At 44.7% G+C, this 6,574-nt stretch overlaps 1 long non-coding RNA gene across 2 annotated transcripts; it reads right to left on the reverse strand.

Annotated features, from left to right (window-relative positions):
• Positions 1–336: 336 nt before the first annotated feature.
• Positions 337–4,858, reverse strand: LOC120300995. 2 transcript variants are annotated; one of them, XR_005554801.1, is made up of 4 exons: positions 2,041–4,858; positions 1,402–1,518; positions 1,082–1,120; positions 337–484 (listed from the first exon to the last, which is right to left on the reverse strand). It is a non-coding gene; the product is annotated as an uncharacterized LOC120300995 (long non-coding RNA). The 2 variants fall into 2 exon arrangements; XR_005554800.1 differs by having other exon boundaries at positions 1,402–4,858.
• Positions 4,859–6,574: the final 1,716 nt, after the last annotated feature.

Consider the following 6,574-nt stretch of genomic DNA (forward strand, 5'->3'; position numbering starts at 1 on the left):
GCACTTGACTTGAGGGCATCTTCGCTTTGATTTCTGCAGCGGCTTGCCCTTGTGATAAGTGGGGATTTTCCTCTCTGCCTCCCCCCCTTACGGATTTTAGGACTGTGGGTTTCCATCAGCTGACAGGGCGAAACAATGAATAGAAAGCACACACAGCCTTTAAGTAACAAGTGTGGTCATCATCAGCCTTGGGCGCTCCCCGTGCCATTTTCTTTCACATGGAACAAGGAAGCTGTGTTTGGTTTTTTTAGTTAGTTTGTATTTCAGTATCAGGCAGCATTGTGGCAAATCTCGGCACCATCTCTGAGCTTTCTTTGTCCTTCTCCCAATTATCAGGATGTTTCTGACCAGCATTTCCAACAAAGCCTGGGCGTGATGCATTTGGAGAACCCCATGCACACATCTGGATGATTCCCTCCACGGGATTTCTCGTATCGGGTATTTTCCATTCTTAACGAGTCAGTCGCAATTACACGTTTTCTGCCTACAGTTCCAAAAGGAGAAATTGTGTTGATACCAGTCTGTCAATGCACACAATTATTCAGGGTTGGGGAGCCAGCTTTGAGGCACTGGGCCCTGCGCTTTGGCCCAGAATATCCCAAGCTGTATGGTTTATATGGCCTTACCCACCCTAGCAGAGCCTGACTTTCAGCAGGTTTGACATTTGATGGATAGCATAGTAGAAAGTGGCAGTGACAAGAATTGAGCTTTCCTTGAAGAAGATTTGATGGTTATGTGACACAGCACTTGTACAAGAGATTTGAGTCACGCGTTGGCCACTGTGAGAAGAAACGGCTGAACTGAATGGGCCAGGGATCTAACACAGCTGGGCACTGCTCATGTTCCTGGGGAATGTGGATGCTTCTAAGGTTATCTGGTCCCTGCAGCCTGGCTGTCCAAAAGCAATTAATGCTATATAAGAAACATCTATCTTCTTAGAATGCTTTTACTGTTAACGCGGAATTCTCACAGTGCACTTTCCAAATTGCTAATTGGTTTGGTTGGGCTACTTCAGGGACTATAAACAGCTGGCAGTAGTACAAGCGATTCCTTTCAGATTGTTGATAGGCACTGTACTTACCCAAGTTTTACTACCTTGTTTTAAGAAAGTGGACTTCTCCTGAAATAGAAAGGATATGGAGTTTTAGACGTGTTGTAGCACGTCCAGATAATGGGAATGCAACGTTCAGCACAGTGATAATCATGCAATATCTTATTTAGTTGCTGTGGTTACTGGATTATATATATTGCACAAGTCTCCTCAGGTCGTATATGTTGCACAAGGCTCCTAAGCCATTGTGTTTTGTAGCAACAGCAGGTGAACTAGAGGATGCGGCCAAATACGAGCCCAGAATGTGTGGCCCTGTACAATGTGAGGCTACAGCTTCTATAATACTTAACCAGCTGGAATCAACAGGGGTTTGGTGTCCAGGTTGTCAGAACACAGGCTCATTACTTCTGATTCTCAGTCCTAGTTGGATGAGGTCCAGCTCTTACTCAGATCCTGCTCGGAGCAACCTGCAAAAGGAGACAGTTGGGTCACAGAATGACTAGCCCTGAAAATCCAGGGGTGGAGGTCCTTCAGCATGTTTCGATTGTGCAGCTGAAGAACAAAACCCATTTGCTTGTAGCTTATTCTACCAATTGAGCTGTGATGAATGTGGTTCTAAGTCCAACGCATCGATGAGCAATTCAATTAAGAGAATGGGTTTCAGGGCGGTGTAAACTGGCCACGTCTTCTCAAAGGTCAGCTTGTCAGCCAAGAAGGAAAATGGAAAACTGGCCAAGCTGTTTGAACATGGACTTGGCTCAACTTGTCAGCCAGATATGTGGAGGAAGAAAAGATGGGAAATAGGTCTTTCTGGTGATGGAGGGTGAATTCATCTAAGGGGTGAATCTGGATATTGAGTGGATGGTTTATGCCGAGCTGCAACGTTCAGTATTCTTTGGGAAGGGAATCCGTCTTTTCTACGTTCCCTAAGCGTTTCTTTCCACTTAAACACCAGAGATTCCTTATAGAAGATACAGCAGAATACTTACAGTTTGGATGTCTACTTGCTTTGGCCATTAACATCTTAGGATCTGGAATGCCACGGGAGCCCCGGTTCTGCAGTGCCAAAACAAGAGGAAAGACCTTGCTTGAAAAAGAAGGGAAATATCTGCCTGAAAATATGTATCCCTATAAATAATTATGGAAGCACATTCAGAGATCATTTCTGCAATTTCAATAGAAACCCAATATTTCCCCCAATTAAAGGAGGGAAAGCTAACCGGGTGATTTTTCCTGGCTGCCCTATTTGCTGTCCAAATGCTGATGTGTTGGTGAGCAACTTATTTTTCCCTAAACCAGACCAGGCCTACTCAGCGCTTTCAACTGAGAGGAATCCTGTAGTCAGGTGCGTGGGCACCCCACCTGCTGAAGGAGGACAGAGGCAGCTAACCCAAAAAAGCCTTTTGCTCAGAGAAAGGCACTTCCTGGGTAGAGGGGCTAGGTGACCCTTCGGGGACCAAAGGATGCTCCAAATGGGCTGGGTGGGGTGGGGTGGGATGGTGGATTGCCTGGGGTGCCGCCCCAGTTGCTAACTGCACAGAGCTGGCTGCTGTGGAAACCCTTTTGCTTTCACTACAGCTGAAAAACATTTCCCCCTCGCTGTGTTGTGCAGCCTGTTTGTTCTGTTTTTGGCATGATCTCCCAACGGCATGAAACAATACAGCAGCGAAAGGCAGCGACAGCTCTACCATCCCTCGTCTGTTGACCTCTCCCCCCCCAACCCCCCCCAAGTGGGTTGCTTCCTTCTCTTCCTCTAAACACACAAACACGCAAACACACACACATATACACACAGACATCATTCTTCAGCACCCTAACCCACAAGGCAGCAGCAACAATGCTTTGATCTGGTGTGTTCCCTGATACCATGGAGATTGTTTGGTTCCATCTAAACAGACTTTTTATTTTTTTTATTTTGCCCTTCCGTACTTTTTGTCTTGTTTGCGATGCTCAAGATTCCTAATGGCCTAGGTCACACATGACCTGCCGTGGCCCCACCACTCTTTTTAGGCCTGGAGCTGGAAGGAAGGGCAAGGGCCTCTGGTGAGTGGGTGTTTAGAAGATGAGAAGAAGAAGAAAAGGAAGTGGTGTGCTGATGGAGAGCCAGGTGGAGCATTATGAAGACAAGTGGCTGCTAATTCTCAACCCTTGGGCTGAGCCTTGTGAAGAGGCGAGCAAAATGATGAGTTGCAAGTCCCTCTCTCTCTGCCTGGGAGCAAAATGACGCGCTCCGTTCTTGTTCTTCGCAACAGGAAGAGAGGGTGCCAGCCGGCAGGGCAAAACTCTGAAATTTCTGTTTAACTGCTCCCCGCCCAAATCCAAGGTTGCCATTTTACCAGACGGGAACAAAGCACCGTCCCACCTTTTAGGTGCAGCGCGTAAGGATGTCAGTCTACATGGAGATTTTTAGTCTATTAAAACTATGTTCCATCAGTCATAATTGAAAAGGCACAAAATACATACATACACAAACACACACTCACATATATATATATAAACCTCCACAAATCGTATTGCACCTGATAGGTGATGTTCCATCAAGTCACTTAACAAATGTCTCACTTAGCAACAAAAATTTTGGTCGTAAGTCGAGGAGTACCTGTATAGGTAGTTCTTGACTTACCACCATTAGTAAATGGACCATTCAAAGTTCCCACAGCACTGAAACAAGGGACTCCTGACCCATGTTCACACTTAACGACTGTCGCAACCTCCCCGTGGTCCAGTAATCAAAATTCCGGCGCTTGGCAACTGGCATGTACTTATGACGGTGGCAGAGTGCCGGGATCATGCGATCACCATTGATAACCTTCCCATCCAGCTTCTGATAAACAAAGTCAACAAGAGGAAGCCGGATGCCCCTAGCGACCACGTGATTCACTTAACAACTGCTCAACTGAGGCAAGGCATTTCGTAAATTGAGGCAAAACTCACTTCCCAGCTGCCTCGCTTACCGACGGAAGTTTGGGGGCTCCGTCGTGGTCGTGCATCGAGGAGTACCTGCAAGTGGCTTTTGCCAGACTGAAAGACCACCTGCCCTTGCCTGGACCTTCCTCAAGTAAAAACCATACAGGAAAGGGGCTGACCTGGACGCTTAATCATAACACCTTGAATTGGTCAAGCCTGTCCCAGGACTTCAAGAATGGCCCAGGCCCAGCTGGGAAAAAAAAAAATCACTTTGAAAGTTCCAGGGCAGAAGGAAACGGTATGGAAAAACAACCCTGTGTGTTTACAGAGAAACCGGGGTAAACGAAAAGCGTCTATGAAAGAGACGTTTCTGAGAGAGGAAAAAGCCAGGAGCAATTAATTCCCTCCTCCAAGCGGGTGCATGGGAAGCTCTCGGCTCCCATTCCTCTGCCGGAGGATTTGTTGATTGTCACACCATTTGCCTAACAACAGGGTCATGCCCCCAAACAAAACGTTTACACAGTAGAGAGCTGGAAGGAGACGGGGCTCTGCGGAGATCTTTGCAAACTTCATTCCAGCCTTGGTTACAAGGAGAGGCCAAGTCTGTGAAAACAGGGCAGGCGGACTGAAGAGTCCATTCCACATTCGTTTTTTTCTCACCAAATGCCTCCCGCGCTTTCACTCAGGCGGTCTATGCCACCGGTGGCTGATTTTATTTTATTTTTAAAAAGTTGCTCAATATTCCTCAACAACAACAACATTCTTCAGACTTGCTTAACAGACTAAGAGAGCTGGAAGGGACCTTAGAGGTCTTCTACTCCAGCCCCCTGCTGAAGGAGAAGACCCTATACCAGGGGTAAGCAACCTTGGCTCTTTTATGACCCGTGGACTTCAACTCCCAGAATTCCTGAGCCAGCCATACCTGGCCATGGTTGCCTACCCCTGCCCTATACCATTCCAGACAAGCGGCTGTTCAGTCTTTTCTTAAAAGCCTTCAGTGATGGGGGCACTCACAACTTCTGACGGCAAGTTGTTTCACTGGTTAATTGGGTCTCGCGGTTAGGATATCTCTCCTTAGTTGCAAGAGCCAACACTGTCTGCTGGAGCCTTTCTCTATGCCCAAGGGCAATCGCTTGTGTTGTTAAGCATTTTTTTTCCCCCTCTTTGCCTTTTGTCAAAATGTTTCCCCAAAATAATTTGGGAAGTTTAGAGTGAGAATCCCTGCACTCAGCCTTAGGACCTGAAAGGTATGTCAGAAAAGGACAAGTGTCTTGAAAAACGGAGCATTTGTCAGGTAGTGACTTCACCAGATTGCAGTAGTTTGGTGTCTAGATTGATCTTATCCCCTGAGCAATTCCTGAACTTCTATGCAAACTGGAATTTGGTTAAGGTGCCAACTTTGATGCCTCCTGGAAGTTTGCAAAGCAATGTACACTCCAAAATGTGCACATAAAAGAAAACCTATTAGCAGTTATATATAATTTGTAATATAATCAGGATTAACACATTATATAACAGTATATATGAGAAAGAGCCTGTGGTCTAGAAGTTAATACAGCTGCCTAACATGCACATAGCCCAGGTTCGAATCTCAGAAGGGTATGTCTGGCTGAAGAGAGTTAAGAAGCTCGAAATAGCTACTGTATTCCAGTTCTCCCTTTATTCTTTGTTGGCAATCCAAAATGTGTGTGTGTATATATATGTGTGTGTGTATGTATGTATGTGTATGTATGTATATGTATGTATATGTATATATACATATACATGTATATATGTATGTATGTATTATGTGGGAATAATGTTCCTCATTCTGAATAACCATTTTTATAACTTATGGCAGAGAAATAGCCTAGAGGCTGATATCAGTTTACATTTCTTTGATTTTTTTTTTTAATTTGAAAATAGCCTCAACCAAGAATTTAAAAGCTCAGATGTTCCAGTAAATAAAAATAGCCTACACTGGCACCAAATCTGGCAATTTGAAAGAAGCAGCTTCTGTTTATAATTTAACATGTCGCCTACTCTTGAGTGTTTATTCTCATATTTTAATGTAAACTACTAAGAATGGGTAGATTGCGGCAGGATATAAATGTAATCGATCGGTCTTAATGCTTTGCTAGATGTAGCATCAATAATAGTCTGTTGTATTTATAATCGGTCAAGAATGCATTTGGAAGGTAAAGGCAGATATCCGGGTGGGTGGAGACATTCCTGCTTACAGCACTAAAAGTACATATATATTTATATTATTGAATGTTGCCTAGCATGTCTTTTCCTTCCTCTAGCTATCAGTTACAAGCATTTATGTGTCCCAGGAGACACAGCTGCCAAGAAAGCATGGCTGGCTAGCTTTGTTTGTCTCTCTTCATAAATGAACACTCCACTCCTTTTGCAACAAATCACATTTATTTATTCCTTTGCAAGATGCATCTTTGTTTAATTCTGAGTGGGGTGTGCCCTAGAGATTATCTACTCCAACTTCCCATTCAATGTAGTTTTATATAAGACAATCTCTGGCAGATGGCTGCTCTGTCATTCTTCCATCCTGTCCAGTGGAAAAGATTCACCTCTTTTCTTAGCCGTTAGGAAGATTTTCCTGAGGTTTGAACAAAATCT

Source organism: Crotalus tigris, unplaced genomic scaffold (assembly GCF_016545835.1).
Source record: "Crotalus tigris isolate CLP2741 ecotype Arizona unplaced genomic scaffold, ASM1654583v1 scf7180000024362.2655971311:6658466, whole genome shotgun sequence".
Classification (NCBI taxonomy): domain Eukaryota; kingdom Metazoa; phylum Chordata; class Lepidosauria; order Squamata; family Viperidae; genus Crotalus; species Crotalus tigris.